The sequence below is a fragment of the Neofelis nebulosa genome, chromosome 2, assembly GCF_028018385.1.
Source record: "Neofelis nebulosa isolate mNeoNeb1 chromosome 2, mNeoNeb1.pri, whole genome shotgun sequence".
NCBI classification, from domain to species: domain Eukaryota; kingdom Metazoa; phylum Chordata; class Mammalia; order Carnivora; family Felidae; genus Neofelis; species Neofelis nebulosa.
In genome coordinates, this window is record NC_080783.1 from 88,769,072 (window position 1) to 88,788,369 (window position 19,298).

The 19,298-nt window shown below is 34.5% G+C and overlaps 1 protein-coding gene and 1 non-coding gene across 5 annotated transcripts in view; one reads left to right on the top strand and one right to left on the bottom strand.

Moving 5' to 3' along the window:
• The window catches only part of LRP1B (LDL receptor related protein 1B), a 1,890,044-nt gene that overhangs the window by 29,351 nt on the left and 1,841,395 nt on the right, over positions 1 to 19,298 (top strand). The window lies entirely within an intron of this gene.
• On the bottom strand, positions 353 to 456 carry LOC131505924 (small nucleolar RNA U13). The gene has a single exon (XR_009258675.1). It is a non-coding gene; the product is annotated as a small nucleolar RNA U13 (small nucleolar RNA).

Below are 19,298 nucleotides of genomic sequence, written 5' to 3' on the forward strand. Positions count from 1 at the left end.
CCTAGACTTCTCCCAAAGGAATGACTTATGTTCCTTAGTGAATGAATATGAAGTGACATTTGAGAAGGTCCAGTTGCCAGACTACTTCTGAGGAGATCTAGCCTGGCTGTCCACATCACCAAAGCAGTCACCACTGTTTGAAAATGAATCAGACTACACTGCCCCTTTATACCTTTAAATACAAATCCTGCAGCCCATTAGCTCACCCACTTCCCTTCCCAAGTTCATAAGCCAGGTGCCCTCCCCAAACCCCCCCCCCCCAAATTTTTTTTAAACCTATTTAGTTCAAATAGGGTAAGAATAATTTTAAAATAAGTTTACCTATGGAAATTACTTTTTTTTCCCAAGTTCACATCAGATGGGTAATGTGCCGAGGTCATAACAAGGTTTGAGGGAAGCACATGTCACACAACAGCGTGAACACCAAATCTTCATGCTTATGAACTGTAAAAAGATCCTGCGATTTACTCTTATTAGTAATTTCCTATCTCTTCCCTCCTCTCTTCCTCTCTCCTTTCACCCTTGAGTCCCACTGTCCTCAAAACAAAAGTAAAGAAGAAATGTGTGGTGGTGGGACAGTGAGTCCTTATAAGAGGAAGGCTAAATTGGAAATCGCTTACAAAGGACCCAAACCATCTCAAACACCAGTTTAATTTTATAATTATGTTGCAGAATCATTAAAGCAGCTTGGTTATTACCATCAAGATTTCTTTTCTGGTTTACAAGGTGAGAGGTTAATGACTCATTTACTGAGGTATGCAGTTTTCTTTCATTTTTCACTTACAATTATCTTCACTTGTTTTAAAATGTAATGCAGTCTCCAAAATGTATTGTAGTTCTTCATTATTTCTGTCAATTAAACTTTCTAAATCATAGCTTTAAAATGAATCACAAATAAGAATTAATAGATTTCAATTGCTGAATGCCCACTTCCTGGACGAAATGAATGGGGCAGATTTACTTTTGAAAATCTGCTTTCCATAGCAGCTGGAGCATGAGGGCACAGCAGATGTTAGTCTCTAAAAAGCTAGTATTCACTTTGGAAATGGACTCTGGATGTCGGTGTTGTCTTTCTCCATGGAATGATGTTTGTTGATAGAGCAATGTTGATGCTAATATATTTTTGGCTGAAGTAATGGTTACTTTACAGAGCATCTGTGTTCTGTAAGCACTTCAGTGAGATGCCTAGGTTGCCTGATATCTTAAGGCAAAGTGATGATGTAAACAGACAGTAAACTTCCTTCAAGGTTGTCATAGGTAGATCCAATTTTAGATAGGTAACATAAAACCAAGTGTCCTTAAATCTAGTCTAAAAAAATACAAAGTTCTCTACAAGGAGACATAATGTCTACAAATGTAGAAAATCTCAGTCTTAATCACTGGGGGTAACATTGTACTCATTTGCATTGTTTATGAAATTAAAGTCAACATTTTTTTTTTAATGTAGACTGCATTAGTTCTCTTGTTCACCAGACTTCATGATAATTGACATCTCTCTAACACTTATAATCCAGGTTACTATCTCGGGAGTGGTGGTATAATGAGGTTGTTGCCATAGAAACTTTGCAATCATTGACGCACTTTTACTATTGAACTTAAATGCTATGGCAAATTTAGAATTTTAAATCATTTAGAAACAGAACAAATTCTGTGGGGATAGTGTATTATTCTTTTATCTGAAATAAACCACTTAGGGAACTAATTATTTTGAAAATTGAAGAAAGGTGCTTATTAGCACAATAGTACTATTTAAGATCTAAAGCTAAGAGAAGAATTTGGTCTAGCCAATGCAATTTGCCAATATAATTTAGTGTCAGAAAATCCCAATGAATGTCAGTTTGATTTGGGATTGTTAACACTCAAAATAGCATGGAAGGGGGGCACCTGGGTGGCTCAGTCAGTTAAGCATCCAACTTAACCTCGGGTCATGGTCTCATGGTTCATGGGTTCAAGCCCCATATTGGGCTCTGTGCTGATAACTCAGAGCCTGGAGCCAGCTTCAGATTTTGTGTCTCTCTCTCTGCCCCTCCCCTGCTCACGCTCTGTCTCTCTGCCTCTCAAAAATAAACAAAAACATTTCAAAAATTAAAAAAAAATAGCATGAAAGGTGTTTATACACACGGAATAAATAAACTTGCTAAGGAAATCTAGAAATCATAGATTGCCTGTCTTTAAACTATCAACATTATTAAATTTCTGTTTGAGATTTAAGCAGAAAATATTTTATCCTCCAAATCATGTTAATATTATAATCATATCTGCCTATTCTGTTAAATATGGGCTTTAGAATAAAATGGGTTTTATTGCCTTATTGAACTATACTTGCCTTATAGTCATCATTCTAAAATGCTGTTGCCAATTAGATTATAAACCCTTTGAAGGTAAAGCCCACTGGGATGGTGGCCATTAAAGGGAAAATGTAGATTAAATATCTCAGTAAGATCAAGGAACCCTGTTTAATCTGGTTTTGCACATGCATCACTGTTGAATATGAGTTTTCCACCATTATGGATTGTGGCATATGACAGAGGATTACAGTGATTGTATATTATGTACTGGATATCAGCTTGTGGTATTCTCATTTTTATTCTATATGAATAATGTTTCCAGGCAGAAATACACTAAGTTATTGCATGAGAGCTAGTTGCCTGTACATTTATTAAACAATCATCCATATGGCAAGAGTCAACACTATGTTTAGAGGAGAAAAGTGAGTTCTAATTAAGGAAGATCTACTTGAATTAACAAAAGTGAATTCCAACTTTTCAAATTATGTGTCTTTTGAAAATTATCAGTTGTGCAGCTTGGAGTACATTTCTATTTTGTTTTCTCATTTAGCCATGACTTAGTCCATTTAGATTGCTGAGAATAATATGAGGCCCCAAGTAAATTAAGGTTGACTTCACCTCAAGGTTGATTCTATAATTTCTTTCAATATGTTATTCATCTATTTAGTCTAGCTCTACTTCTACGAGTGATAATAATGTAAAGAGCATTTTTTTTCTTTCTTTCACTAACTTTGTCCCTGTTAAAGACAATTTAGCCTTTTTAACTGTATAATTCAAATTTTGTTTGTTCTGTGTTTAATCTTACAATGGGGTCTTAAAACCCGAAAATGAATACATATTTGAGTGTTTTTATGATAGCAGTAAAACATGTTCTCTAAACTGAAAATAAATTAAATAACCATTTTAAGAGTCCTCAGATGGGCCAGTTTCCTGTAATATCTACTTCTAAGTAATTCTTAACCCTATGGAATATTGTCAGTAATTCAAATATTTTTTTTAAAATTCATCAATGCATGTTGAACTATTGGAAACATTTTCCTAAATGTTTACAAATGGAATTATTCTGTTACAGAGCATCAAAGAAGAAGCACATTTTCTAGATCTGACCTCAAGCAAATTTCCTTCTTTCTTTCCCTTTGCCAGGTTGGAGTTAATATAGTGGGGTAGAGGAATATAGGCAGAAGGAGAATATCTATGTTCTCTTGGTTTGCTGATAATCTTAGAGGACTGTGTGAGAGAGCAAGATTTTTTTATAGCTTGTACTTGTTCTTGCAAAACATTAAAATGTAGAGAGCTTAGGCAAGGAAAAATATTAGACTTTGATGCTCCATTTTCAGGGACTTGTAAAAAGAAAAAGTTACACCATGTGATTTATTCTCATGACAAGATTGTAAAGAGAACAAGAAGTACAAAAACTCAATCTGTTGTTGTTACATTATTTACATTTGTACATGATGTCTTCTTTATCCTGAATGCCACATTTGAGTTCTTCAAAATGGTAATATAGAATCTTCATAAAGATTTACAGAGCCAACTTCAAACAACTAACTTCTTAATTTAATGGTAATTGTATGGTTTAAAAATGTACTTTCTTTTTGTAGTATATTTTTTTTCAATAGATAGCTCTGTGTACGCTGACATTAAATCATTTTGATGTCCTTCAAAATGCATACTAGCTTACTTAAGTTTTGAAATGTGGAGATCTATTTGGCTCTACATTCAGTAACTTTAAAATTGAAAAATACCAGATATGATTTTCCAAATAATTTTTCAAATCAGTAATCTGTCTTTCAAACGTTAATTGCTGATCCCCAAGTCCAAATATTATGTGAAATTAAACTGTTGTCTTCCTTTTTGTACACGTGGTACATTGCAGAATAAAATGTGATGCTTTCTTTATAAATATGAATGAGCTCAAATGCCTCGCTCATGTTTGAAATGGGTCAAAAGCATTTGCGTGAAACATCGTGGAGCCACATCATTTTAAGGAGAATGAAGAGCTTCAAAAAGAAGTTAAGTTCGCACTAATTATTTTTTCAAATAGATATGTTTGTAGGTTTTCCTATAAAATAGGTCCTGTTTGACACTATGAATAAGAGAGCATCTCTTCCCTCACAGTGTTACATTCTGGTACAAGAAGTGCTAGCTTGAGAAGTTCCAGCTTTGTATTAGGCAAAATAGATACAGCAAGATTTTTGGGAAAAGATTTTTATAGTGATAATCACAGCAGACTATGGACTAGGATAATCTAATGGTCTGTCTAAACAAGCACGTAAGAGGGTCGCCTGGGTGGTGCAGTCGGTTAAGCGTCCGACTTCAGCCAGGTCAGGATCTCGTGGTCCGTGAGTTCGAGCCCCGCGTCGGGCTCTGGGCTGATGGCTCGGAGCCTGGAGCCTGTTTCCGATTCTGTGTCTCCCTCTCTCTCTGCCCCTCCCCCGTTCATGCTCTGTCTCTCTCTGTCCCAAAAATAAATAAAAAACGTTGAAAAAAAATTAAAAAAAAATAAATAAACATGCACGTAAGAAATTATAATGATCAATGATTGCATTGTCACTCCACCAAATTTTTTTAAAAAGACTTTACATCTGCTGCCTTATGTGACTTCACTCTGTGGAATAGTAACATAGAGCTCTTACATCTAAGAGTAAATTAGTTTAATACGTTTAGTTTCATAGCCAGGAATCAGGTACTGAATTCTATGGTCAGGGACTTCTCTCCCATCACAGTATGAGGCTTATGGTTTATTTATTGGAACAAAAGGATTATACCATAAAGGTAATTGGTCACAGGCATAATTAATATCATATAAGATCAGAATTGGTACAAAAGGACCTTTATAGAGTACACATTATTTGGGGGTCATGTGAATAATGAAAGTTATTGCTTTGCCTTGCTTGTCAAATTATGTCTCGACATTCCACTTTCCCTGTGCTCTACTTAAATCTCCTAAGTGAGATTATTTTCTGAGTAAACACTCTCTGATATCTTGTCCTAGTGTGATACAGAACAAGGTTATGTTTTTCGATTAGTCCATTACTATCCCAGAAAATTGGTAAATTTCTCCCATATTATATTTTGCATAAAATATAATTGACAGTGTCCCTGCCCTCTCATACAGGACAGTATGACTAGAACTCAATAAAAGCAGTCTATAGAGTTCTGTCAACTTTTCCAAAAGGGAAGGTGAGTATAATACAAGTGTTATTTATTTGGATTTATAAGAAATAAGTCTAGCACAGAAAGTATAGTTAAGTAGACTAAGATCTGGCATCTACACTGAATTCTAGTTACTGTCACCATGGTTTTCACAATTGCTGTTATATATGACTATTTACCAGGCATTGAATGGAACCCCAAAGTAATTTTGTATTGGATCCTAAGTGCTTGACATAGTAATGTCTCCCTGTTTCTTGGAGTTGGATTCTACACTTGATCTTAGCCAAAAGGCCAAGAAGCAATCTTGGAGTTGGATTCTAATCCAGAGGTGCTACATGCAATAGTTTAGCAACAGACATCTATTTTATAAACAAAACAAAACAACCCCTTCCAAAGCCAACACACCTATTTTCTAATGTACTTGTAAAAATGATCAAACACAGAGTTGAAGATGTGACATTAATACATTAAATATCAAATGTTGGATGGAAGTAGAGTATATTATGCTAAGCTAAATAAGTCAGAGAGACAAATACCATATGATATCACTCACATGTGGAATTTAAGAAACAAAACAGATGAACATATGTGAAGGGTGGAAAAAAAGAGATGGAGACAAATCATAAGAAACTCTTAACTATAGAGAACAAATTGATGGTTGATGGAGGGGAGGTCAGTGGGGGATGGGCTTAAATGGGTGATGGGTATTAAGGAGGGCACTTGTGATGAGCACTGGGTGTTATATGTAAGTGATGAATCGCTGAATTGTAGTCCTAAAACCAATATTACACTATATGCTAACTAGAATTAAATAAAAACTTGAAACAAACAAAAAATAAATGTTGGCATTAGCTAAGCTCCTTTCCATTTCAAAGAAAAAATGCACATAGATAGAAGGAGGTATTTTCTGATTTTAGAAGGGGTTCATTTGGAAACTGAATAACCTAAAACCCACTGGAGTACAGTTTCTTGCCTGGAGATTGTAATTAACTAAGACCTGTAATACCCCTATGAGAACTTCCAGAATGTTTAAGTCATTGGTTACATCTGACTCATTTGTATGGTCACCTTAGTTGTTGCTTTGTTCTTAAATATGATGAAACAAAAATTTTAATTAAAGGATACACACATACACATGCTGCAGTTAAATGGTTGTTTGTATACTATACTAGATATTTTAAATACTTAATGAATATTAGGGAACTATAAACTATGGAGTCTATTGAACTACTTACTCCCTTGAAATCAATTTACCCTACAATAGCAGCATATCACAGGTTCTTATTAAGGGATTTTTTTTTTTTAACTGTGAGGTGCTAAAGAGGATGCTATAGCATAATACACATTTGGTAACTTATACTCCTGTGCATTGCTTCACATCTTGCTAAAAACATATACACATCCCATTGCAAGTAAGTTCTAAAATATAGGGGTCCATCTGCTGATTTTAAAAAAGACTTTTTATATATTCATATGGCATCTATTTTTTTGTTGTTTGCTCTGAACAGAAGACTCTTTTCCCATTTTAGTCAACATTTTACAGTTTGAAATTAACACATTGCTTACCTAACTGTAGTACCTAAAGTGTGGCTAATTGGGTCAATTCATGTAAATTCTACAAATATTCACTGCACTTTAGTGGCATTTAGGTGTAAATAAGGTAGAAAAAACATGACTTCCCATGAAATCTTTATTAAATTTCTTCCTGAACTATTCTCTTCTGTATTCAATTATCTATTCACTTATAGAATCCCCAAATTCTGGCATTGCAAGGCAACTTATTCACTTTAAATTGTAGTATATTTTGTATTAATTTATTCTAAACTAATAATATAATATTAACTAGTAATATTGTAGCCTAAAATAAGCAGGCTGAATGATATATTTTGAATTTACTTTCTATGCCTGTTGGACTGATGATTCTTTTTGCTAACAGTCCTGTTGCTTAAGTACAATTTAGTATTTTACAACAGCACAAGGTCAAGTGGTCCCTCATAATGTCAATCTTGCATATTCTGTGACCATCTTAAACTTTAGTTTATCTTTGTGGGCCCCAGATAAAGCTGGGCTCAACAGTGAAGCCAACTTTAAGCATGAAGTCATAATCAAGGAGACACCAGCCAGGCAGCCAAAAATTATTGAAAAGCTTTAAATAATACCTGTTTCTTAAGAAATTATAAAAGAATTGCCTTGCCTGCACCATATCTTCTTGAGAGTCACTTTCAAATGCTTCCTGCTTCCTTTGTAGAAAGTAATTACTTGCATGACACCTGCTCTGTAACTCTGTCTCCTTTCTTGTGCTAAACTCTCCAAACATGTTCTGTCTTTCATCTGGCCAAAATACAGGGTTAGTTTTCCCCACACCCCTGCACTACCAGCATGCATCATAAAGCACATACCTTCCAGGGCACCTACGTGGCTCGGTTGGTTAAGCATCTGACTTTGGCTCAGGTCATGATCTCGTGGTCTGTGGGGTGGAGCCCCTTGTCGGCCTCTGTGCTGACAGCTCAGAGCTTGGATCCTGCTTCAGATTCTGTATCTCCCTCTCTCCCCGCCCCTCCCTGCTTGCACGCTCTCTCTCCCCCTCTCAAAAATAAAATAAAACATTAAAAAATTAAAAAACAACAACAACAAAGCACACAACCTTCCTGGATTTGTGCTTTACTAACCCCAGTAGTTCCTTTCTATATTCACTATCTTGCCTTTCTGGCTTTTCTAGTTCTGTGATTCACATATTCAATGGATATGTGACAGTGGGAAGAGGGGAAAATTTTCAATGCTATATTTTGTTTTACCTTTACATTTAATAGCGTGGCTTTTTTTCAAGAGATTCTTGTTCTTAAAAAGGGAATGACCTATACTAACTGTCCATTCATTGCACCTGATTTATTATACCAAAGTGGGATGAATAATAATTTTATGTAATGGCTTCCAAAAGGTATTATTTCATACATTCTGGGGTCAATAAAAGTGATTCTGCTCTCAAGGAACTTAATAAACAGCTGACTAGTGACTGAGGAAAGAGAGAAAGAGAAATTGTTCTTGTTTTCATGAAATTTATGGTCTACTAGGAAAGATAATATATGTATTATAATTAGCAATAGTGAGTTATAGTTACTGCAGGAAATATGTAGACATAGTGACAAAATGAAGAGGGCATTCAGAGAAGTTCTGATTTGGATGAGGGAAAAATTTGAGCTATCCCTTATGGAATATGAAAATGTAAGACAGGACTTGGAGATGATGGGAACAATGGAACATGGATTTGTAGATGGGCAACCACACACAGTCCATATAAATGGCCTCTGTTCTTTTTGGTGATTTTAGTATTATTAGAGTATACATAGTTTAGTTTACAACTGAATTTCCTTATACATGTTTTCAAAATAAATGTAGAAAATAACTATGATAGTTTTGGTAGGAACACAATGTATGTCCAGAAATCCACAAGAACAACTGAACATATAATTATTCAGATTAAAAATTGCTGTTCATACTTGTTTGTTAATATTTGTTGGAAAACTTAATTGTATTTACCGTCTCCTGTATACATAGCTATGCATATATAGACTGTTTTTTCACTAGCCTGTGTGTTTAAACCTCCTGAAGCTATAGAATTTGTAAAATTCCTATACAGAAAAGACAGAGGACTTTACAAATTTGTCCCAACTCTCAGAGGAGTCAGATTGCATTTTTAATCCACTTCATGATTGTTTATGCTTCTGTACCCAAAGGTCATTGGACTTTCCTTCTTGTAATTGTGCCCACCCTATTATTTTCTAAAAGTAATTTTTATAAGGTATTTTCTCACAAAGTTATGAACCTTAAAGACAACACTGAGAAAAGTACCTAAGTATGTGTCATTATCAGGGTAAGCAAATAGATACTATGCATAATTTTTATAATACTAAAATGCCAAAAAAAAATCAAAGTCTGAAACTACAAAAACTATCATTTTTCCCAATATTCAGGCTTAGTTATCGGAGAGCAAGTACTTATTTTTTTAAACAATTACTAAGAATTTATTAAGTAACAGCCAAAATATTGGGCACTTTCTCAAAACATAGGGGATCCAAAGACCAGTTGCACATAACAGTTAATCTTATTCACAATGCCATATGCAAAGGACATTTAATTACACACAAAACAAGACACCTGGAGGAAATCAGTCTAGAGATGGTACTGGGGCTTGGTGATGACCCACATTCTTTTCATTCAGTTTCCCTTCCATCCTCAGTGTTGACTTTCATCTTTTTGCTTTTCATCTGCTGGAGGAAAGGATAAAGGAAGAAAAAAGGATGGCAGAAGGGAATTTCTCAGAGTAGCTTTGACATTTTATCACTGAACAAATTTTTTTTCTAGAATCTCTCCAATAGTCTTCTAACATTTCATTGGTCACAATTAGGTGACATGCTCATTCCGAGCTGTCAGAGAGTCTGGGAAGAGAGTTTCTTTAAAGGGGACACATGCTAGTCATAACTTGCTTAGACCAATTGCATCTCATCCTTTTGGACTGAATGTGTTTTCTTCCTCAATAAAGACAGAGTTCTAATTTGAAAGAAAAAGTATCTAAGATGGACATTGGTGGCATAGTGTAGGGATAGTGAATTGGCTAGTGGCTAGTGTCTTTCATATAGAGATAGAAAGCCATATTCTCATAGCTAACTTGCAGAATTGCATCGTGAATTAAGATCTTTAGACTCAAATCCAAATATTCTCATAATACCTAAGGTTTTGAAGGAAAGCTTGGCTGCTTCTCGCCCCCCCTCCCCAAGGACATTATTTTCAGAGGACTTATATGTACTTTTAAAAAGTGTCATTTTCAGCTCTTCGCTAACTTCCAAAGTTCAAAACAAATAAAACCAACCTTATTCTTTATTATATGAGACATAGAGAACAATATCCAAATGGATCACTAATAGTGCCTATCACATTGCAAAATGGTGATGGTGTGTTTTCCAACTTCACAGTGTTCTTTAAACATTTTAGCTTAACATGTAAATACTTTTGCTAAAGTCTAAAAAATGAGCTTGCTTCTGAAAATAGAAGTGTTAGATAAATATGAAATTACATTTATACTTCATTTTAAAAACGAACAATCTTCTTATTTCGTTCTTTGCTTAAAGAGCAGGCAATTACAGAAGATAATCCAGGTAATGAAAGCAGATTTTATCTACTTAGTGGTTAATCAAAAAAATAAAATGTAACCAATGAGAGAAATTTTCAAGGAAATCCATACAGAGTTGTTGGCCTTATCTATGAAATTATTGTAATTATATATTTTCTTTAAGGGAAACTTGTTGGAGTAAAACTAAAATTATTATTTTTAAATTAAGGAAGGTATTTTTATATCATTTAAAATTTACCATATCCTGATATTTCTCTAGCTTCTAATATTAGTGTATTTTTCACACAAATGAACTGTGGTAATAGCCTAGAAACCGTACATCCACTTTAAGTGGATTCACTTTAACTGAATTAAGTGACGAAATTCCTCTAGAGGCTAAGAATAAGTTAGGGACAAGAATACCAAGTGGATAGTACGTTGTATTGCTAGCTCATTTTTCATTAAGTCAACTTGCATATTCTATAGGTTCTATAGGATTCGTATAAATAATTCACACACTTGGTTCAAAATGTGGAAATAATTGGTGGGAGATTATTTGTAGTATTTTTGTTTCCAACATTGAATACCTTTCCTGTAACATGGAGTCTTGAGTATTTTTTAAAACATCAAATTCTCATGATCTTTCTTATATACAATTATTTTCATCTCTGTGCCCACAGAACTTGTGTGATGTACAGTTTGTATGCTGTACAGTCAGCATGATAGAGGGACGAGGGTATAGGGTTCGAAATCAAAAAGGCTTTGCTCTTGAACAGAAACCTGAGCCTGTTTTGTCACCTGTAAAATGGTGGTGATCGCAGCTCAATTATACAGCTGTTCTGAGGATTGGAGATAACACAGGTAAAGAGTACATATCTGATCCTCATAACTTGAAATTGATCTATTATTACCCTTTACAGGTTTAGGAAACCAAGGCTTAGAATCATGTGTACAGTTGGTATTTGTAAGTAAATAATTAAAGGCATATATAAATATGATATTCAACTTTGACTTGTTTCTGACAAAGATCAGAATTTGAATAAGCGATTAATGAACTCATGCTTTACTTTTAATATAATACAAAAAGGCTAATTGTTCATATTTGTATATTTTCTCTTTATCCATAAAGATGGTAAATACATCTGGCACTTTGCTTTTTTGTGACAGTAATTCACAGCTAAAAATTTTGGATATATGATGAAGCCAGTGTGATATACTAATAAAACAAGTCTGATTATGAAAGATCGGAGAAAAAAATAAACAAAACCAAAAAAGCGAAAAAAACAGACACCACACCAAAAACCAAATCATGAACCAAATCCTTTTTTCTGAAAATAGAAGTGTGGTGGTCCTCCTCTGGCCACGGTTTAGCTTTCAGTGGTTTCAGTTACCTGCAGTGAACCGCGGTCCGGGAGCAGCTGATACTACTCCTGACATGTGGTTAGAAGGTCATTAGCAGCTTACACTACATCGCAGTGCCTGCACCATTCACCTCACTTCATCTCATCACGTAGACATTTTATCACCTCACATCATCACAAGAAGGGTGAGTACGGAACAATAAGATATTTGAGAAAGAAAGAGAGGGACCACATTCACATAACTTCTATCACAGTACTATATATTGTTATAATTGTTCTATTTTATAATTATTGTTGTTAATCTCTTACTGTGCCTAATTTATAAACTAAACTTTATCATAGGTATATAGACATAGGAAAAAGTGTAGTATATAGAGGTTTCAGTACTTTTGATAGTTTCAGGAATCCACTGGGGGTCTTAGAACATGTTTTCTGTGGATAAGGGGTGATTACTCTACTAGATAAATATGAACCTTAATGTATAATACTGATAATTCATTTGATAACTGACTTAAAAATATATTTTCAAACATATTGTAATTGCTTAAACAGATTAAGCTTGACTTCTGTATGTCAGTTAAATTCACATTTATGTTTTCTTAATCAGATGCATATGTCACATTCCTCAAAAATAGTTATTGGTTCCCCACTGCCTATAGAGTGACAACTAAACTATTACATTTGAGATGCATGAAAATCTCCCCTCAACTCACTATTCTTTCCCCTGTCTCAGACCATATTTGTCCATGAACCATATGTTCCTGTCATATGCTTCCCACCTTCTTTCCAAAGTATTTGAAAATAAGGCCTGGTCTGTTTGAGCTCATTCTGTTTCTAAAGCATCAAAGCATAGAATGCCCTTTCTTCACATACCAACCCTTCCAAATTTATTAAAATATCAAATATTTTCACAAAGCGTTTCTCAATCCTTTGAAATTTTCGTAGTTTTTTTTGTTTGTTTCTTTTCAGTTGCAAGACATTTTGCATCTATGCATTTTCACCATTCCTTATGTTTTACACTTATGTCTGTCTTATACATGAATATGCAAACATTTTTAGGAAAGGCCATATTTTATAATTTCCTGTGTGTTCCACAGTATCTATCCAAGGATATTGTAGATTCTCAATAACTAATTGCAGAAAGAGCTAAAAATTAATGTAATATTGATTGCATAACTAATACTTTTATCTTCCTGGCACATTTTTTCCCTTTAAAAGAATGTAAGCTCCATGCTCTGAGGATTTGTCCATTGCGTTCACTAATGTATTCCCAGTACCTAAAAAAGTTTCTGGAACATAGAAAACACTCAATATTTCTTGACTGTAACAATGCATTTCTCTGTATAAGTCAAATAATCATTAAACAAATATGCTATTAGGACTAATTCACCAAAAATTGATGTTTTAAAAATGCTAATAAAATATTGAGAGACTCTGATCATCTGTGACTAAATTTTTTTTTTTTAATTTTTTTTTTCAACGTTTTTAATTTATTTTTTTGGGACAGAGAGAGACAGAGCATGAACGGGGGAGGGGCAGAGAGAGAGGGAGACACAGAATCGGAAACAGGCTCCAGGCTCCGAGCCATCAGCCCAGAGCCTGACGCGGGGCTCGAACTCACGGACCGCGAGATCGTGACCTGGCTGAAGTCGGACGCTTAACCAACTGCGCCACCCAGGCACCCCTCTGTGACTAAATTTTATGAGTTGAGAGTGAGTCCTGATTTAAAAGAATATTAAAAGAACTAATGGCTGAAGCACTATCCAAATCTAAGCATCAGAGGGTGTTACTAAATTATACTTTACTACACCTCAACTAGTAGAGTTTTCACTCAAATCTACGGCTTATATTAGCTATTATAATTATGCTAATTCCTCATATACCATTTACAGTACATTGCTCATCTCAAGTTAGACCGTGTACTGAAACCAGCTAATAGTTTATATAGACTAAATGCAGTTGGTAAGATTTATTTAGGATTGATTGCTGAAACAGAAATATATAATTATCCTAATTATATTTTTTGTGAATCATAGCTAATGTAGGTATCCTATCCTTAAATTTTAGATATCAAGCAGTATTAACTGATATCCTTGATGCAAAATTTGAAAATAGGCATGTATGAATTTTGTTCTATGGAAGTTATTTTTCAATGATTTTATATATAAATTATAGCCTTGTGTGTGTATTCAATGGTTATGTCTACCTATATATCTATATCTATATCTATATCTATATCTATAGCCTTAAATTAAACTGTTGAGGTGCTGTGAGTTTCAAAACTGCAAGGAAAGCTATAGGAAATCCTTTAGTGAATTACTTCTGATATGTGAATAGTTACTTACTAATTTTCATGTTTCGCACAATTTGGTTTTGGTGTACATGAACGAATTTTATACACATATGTATTCTTTAGACAGAATGAGAAAAAATAAATTAATATCTGAGTACTTAATTTTGAAACTACTTGAGTTTGTAAAAGGTCATTTCAGGCAGAAAGAGATAGTGTTCCTATAAAGTACAGCTTGCTATCTGTGTGCTAATTGAGCTTATCTCTTGCCTGAAACAGAATTATCTGTTCTTAGGCTTAAGAAAAGCTGCTATATTCAGTACAGTGGTATTTACAAAAGATCTAGCTTGGTAGACACTTTATCTTTCTGTGTGGTTCCTTGTCTTTGTTAGGCAGAAAAGAATTACATGGTATTATTCTTAATTTGCTGAAAAGGTGCGATATTTTACTAATGAAATGAAAATGATTGCTGGAATATGTTTACATGCTAATAAGTGGAAGAGACTCAGAGGGAGAAAATACCCTCTGAGTTTTGTTCTTATAATTCCTCTTTAAAGATCTGTACTGAAATAGCTTGCCCTTTCGTTGTAATTCATGTAAATAATCCTAAATATTGCATTTACATTTTCTTTTAAAATTACTGCCAAGTAAGATATGTCAAGCCTACAGAATTCTAGGTATATACGAAGCTCAGATCAAATAAAGGTATTTTACTGAAAGCAACATAAAAGGAAGATTATTTAAATTGCCTTCTCCCTCCTAACCTGCCATTTCTTTTTCCCCACCCCAAGTCCATAAGAAAATGTTATCTGAGATAATGAGCTAATTATCATAAACTCCTATAATCACCAGGGAATAAATATTATGGACAGTAGAAACCTAAAATAGAAAGCTACAGGGCTCTATATTACTCTCTCATTCTTGACTATCCTTATTGAAACAAGATAGCTGTTATTACCCAACAAGAGAACCAGCCTTGAGCTTAACCAAACTAATGAGAGGTCAACACCCTCTTGAAATGTGGAAAATCACAGAAGAGTAATTAATCAGATTGGGCAAGAGGGGAAGAGAAGAGATAGAAAAAAATATTTCACAAAGGCAAAAAAAAAAAAAAAAAAGAATGTACAGGGGAATTAAAAGGAAATTGCTTTCTTGATGACAATGAGATTTTAAACTTTGTTACATAAATATGACGTTGTATCCAATCTTGTCTATACTACCTAATATGTAGGGTTGACAGATAAAATATGAGATACCCAGTCAAATTTGAATTTCAGATAAGTATTTGTTGTATCTGAAGCTCAAATTTAGCTGAGAGTCATGTATTTTCATTTTTTAAGTCTAGAACCCTATCTGAAGACACATTGTTTTTTGTAAAATGTTCTGATGTTTTCTTTATAACTCCACGACCAAGGGGAAAGTGCCACTGGTAGATCCATTTCTAAAGGCCCTAAATGTGTCTATTTCTAAGAACTAACATCTCTTTTTCAGTTATGTCATGTGAAGATGTTGAATAATAACATTACATTTTCACCCTTGGAAAATGACACATTTTGGTTCTTGCTGAGATACTTCTGAACACATTAAGTACTGTATTAGTTACCTAAGGGATCCTATTTTTATGCAACTTTTTATTTCCTTAGCATTCAGATCACGTGTAATAGGTTAAAGGGTAACTAATAGCATTGCCACTGAGTGAGGACTGCAGGACAGATCCAATCAGCCAATGGCTTGTGGACATGTATGACCAAAGGTCCAGAGGAGGGCAGTGTACTCCAGTGACTTCAGGCCTGTCCTGGATAACTGTCCAATCACAATTTACCCATAGTATTATATTTACATCGACTATACTCAGATACAATTTGAAGTATTGAATGTGTGAGTTAAATTAATAATAGAAGTCACGTTAATTTGGGCATTGCAAAATGGCCGACCTGCAGCCTCAGTGCATGTGGGCAAGCTATAAGAAACACATAAAGATGGACATCTGTCCCAGGTACTTTATTAACAAGAAAGTATATGAATAATAAGATGTCCTAAGATATATAAACATGTAAATATGTAGCATACGACAGAGAAAATGATTTTTACTTGTGTGCTTTAAGTTTACATATAATGATTGTATGCCTGGAGCACAAAAAATACTCTTAACGTTTTTCTTTAGTGCCTAACTCAGTTCCTGGGTCTTTATAAGCACACCGTAAATTATTTATTGAATGAATAGATACATTTCCTGCCTTCAGTGAGTTCACAGTCCAGTGGAGCAGATGGATATAGAAAGGCATAAAAATAGTCTTACTGGTGTCATGCTAATATGGGAGAAATGATGAGGCACATATAATCCATCCATGTAGGGCGCCCAAAAGGCATCTTGAGAAAATTGATCTTTGAACTAAGTGGAGTTATTTAAGGAAAAATAGGTGAAAAGAATGGAGAGGATGTAGAGAGAGTTTATGGGCACAGGGCTGGATGTGAGAAGTCCTGTAAATGTTGTGAACTTCACTGAAGTAAATACTTCTGAGGTATAAATTTTAATGCAGAAAGGACAAAAAATCGAAGCCAAAAGCTTGGAGAGCCTCATTTTATGTCATACTAAAGAGCTTGGACTTTATTCTATAAACCGCTGGGAATCATTGACAGATTTTAAGCAGGGCCTAAAAAGGTCAGATGTGCAGTTTAGTTGGAGCATTTTGCCAATTATGTGGAGAATAGATCTGAAAAGGGCCAAATTGTGGCAAGAGGATCAGGAAAGTAACTAGGAGACTAATCAAAGATCAAATGATAAAGCTGGGAAGGTTGTTGGTAAAAGTAGTTAGTTGAGGGAGGAAGTACTCAGGTTGAAGAAATATAAAGTGAATTTAGAAGAGCTTGTTGATCAGTTCAATGTGTAAATAAGGAATTCAGATATGTCTAGCAACAAGTTGTATATATGACTGTGAATACAGTAAGTGGGAGAAGTCTTAAGTTGGAACAAGTGAATTGAGGTCCATCAACTTAGAGATAAACTCCTGAATGTGTATGGGATCACCCTGAAGATAGCATGAGTCTTCAAGTAATGGAAGATGAGAGAATGTCAAAACTGAAAGTTCAGGTTGGGGAAAAGGAGGAGGAAGAGGAGGAGGGTAAAGAGGAAAAGGAGGACATAATGATCAGAGAGGAGAGAGGGAAAATAGAGTAGTATGAATCATGAAAACAAGAATATAGAAAAAATTGAATAATGTGCCAAATAGAGCACAGAGATTCTAAAAGACATAACTCCATCTACATCTTTTTCAGAATATCTTTATAACACAAAACTTAACATAGCTTCATTTAATTTTCTCACCCTTGTTTGGAGAGAACAGATTTTAAATTAGAAAGGTGCTTATCCCAGACTAGTCATGACATTTGATAAAGATTTTTTACCCTGTTTAATGTATAGTCTAGGAAAATTTCATTATGAACTGATTAGAATTTAAATGATACCTGTTTTAAAACATCTTTTCATACTGCATATATTTATAGGACAGATTATTCAAGTTCCTAAGTCTATCAGGAAATTAATTTACAGTTTAAAGTGAACTAAATATATACTGTGTGTGCATCTAAATTCCTCAAGAGAGAAATTATATTCTATCAAGCATAAAATACATATTTAAATATTATCTGTTTACACATGCTTACATGATAAACTCTAAGAGCCTTTTCAGACTATTATGGGATATTCATTAAACACAGTAAAATGTACTGCTTTCTTGCAAAAGGAGATACTTTTTCTGATTTCTGACTTTAATAGTGCTTTACAGAGACTGTACATTTAAGAACCAGTACTGAGCGGAAGAGATTCATTGGCAGATAAACTGAGGAGAGATCAGGAAAGCTGGGTGAGAGGAAGAGTCAGAAAAACTGATAGGGCTAGTACCACAACTGTCATAGGATTGGAAGTAGTGACTAAGTCAGAAGATTCTACTTGATTCATTTATTTAGACACACAAATCCATTGGCCATTTGTGTTCTCAGAAATTTCTTGCTGGACATCTCCTTCTTTAAGGTTAAGCTTACTGTCATGCTGTATCATGCTGTATGGGTTTATGAACCTCTATATCTTGAATTTTTTCATCCTTACCCCTTCTCATCTCTGTCATTTGCTACCCCTTCATCAAGCCCACAACCTTTTCTATATCCCTCCTCCCCACCGTATGTGTACACACACACACATGGAAATAAAGGAAATGTACAGATGTTTACATACATATGAATAATATATATATTTCCTTCCTAATGTGTATAGGTGATACATGTGTGTATTTGCATGTTACGTATATGTGTGTGCATGGGTAAGAAAACCATGAGATTCTGATTATTCACCTTTTCCATTTTCTGTGATTTGAACATTTCATTTAACAAAAGGGGAAGTTCAGAAAGACATGATTTAACTTGTGTTGCAGGACATACACTCAGACTCATGTGACCCCTGGAAGAGCTGTTCTAAATCACTAAACTTCAATGATAGGATTGTTCTGGCAGGATCACCTAGGACACTGGTTGGCAGTGGCCAGTCCTGGTCTCTCCAGCAAGGAATCTCAGCTGGTGGGCTCTTCCTGTCATTTTAGGATTGACTTGACTCCCCCAAATTTGCATTCACTGAATCATATTATCAAATTCCTATTGCTTTTTTGAGAATAAAAATTCTCTTAGTGATGGTACTTACTGTGATATTTGATAGACTTTTCCGAAATTCAACTTCTATGAGAGAACAAAGTCAAAGCAATTTTTTAAAAGTTTGATTCATCTCCCCTGTGTTTGGTAGAATGGAGTTTAGTATATATGTGAGAAAATGTATCACATACTGACACATGGGCAGTAATTCAGGCATTGGATTTCAGTACTGATATCTTTATGTTTGTTTTTTTTTCCAGAGTTTTCTTGGAAAGAGATTATTACCCATGGACAATATGGAAAAAAAACAAAAAACAAACAAACAGACAAAAACCCCTTAAAGCTTCAGACATTATACTTCCAAAATATTCTTTAAATAGCTATAAGACGGGCGCCTGGGTGGCTTAGTAGGTTAAGCAACAGACTTTGGCTCAGGTCATGATCTCACCATTTGTGGG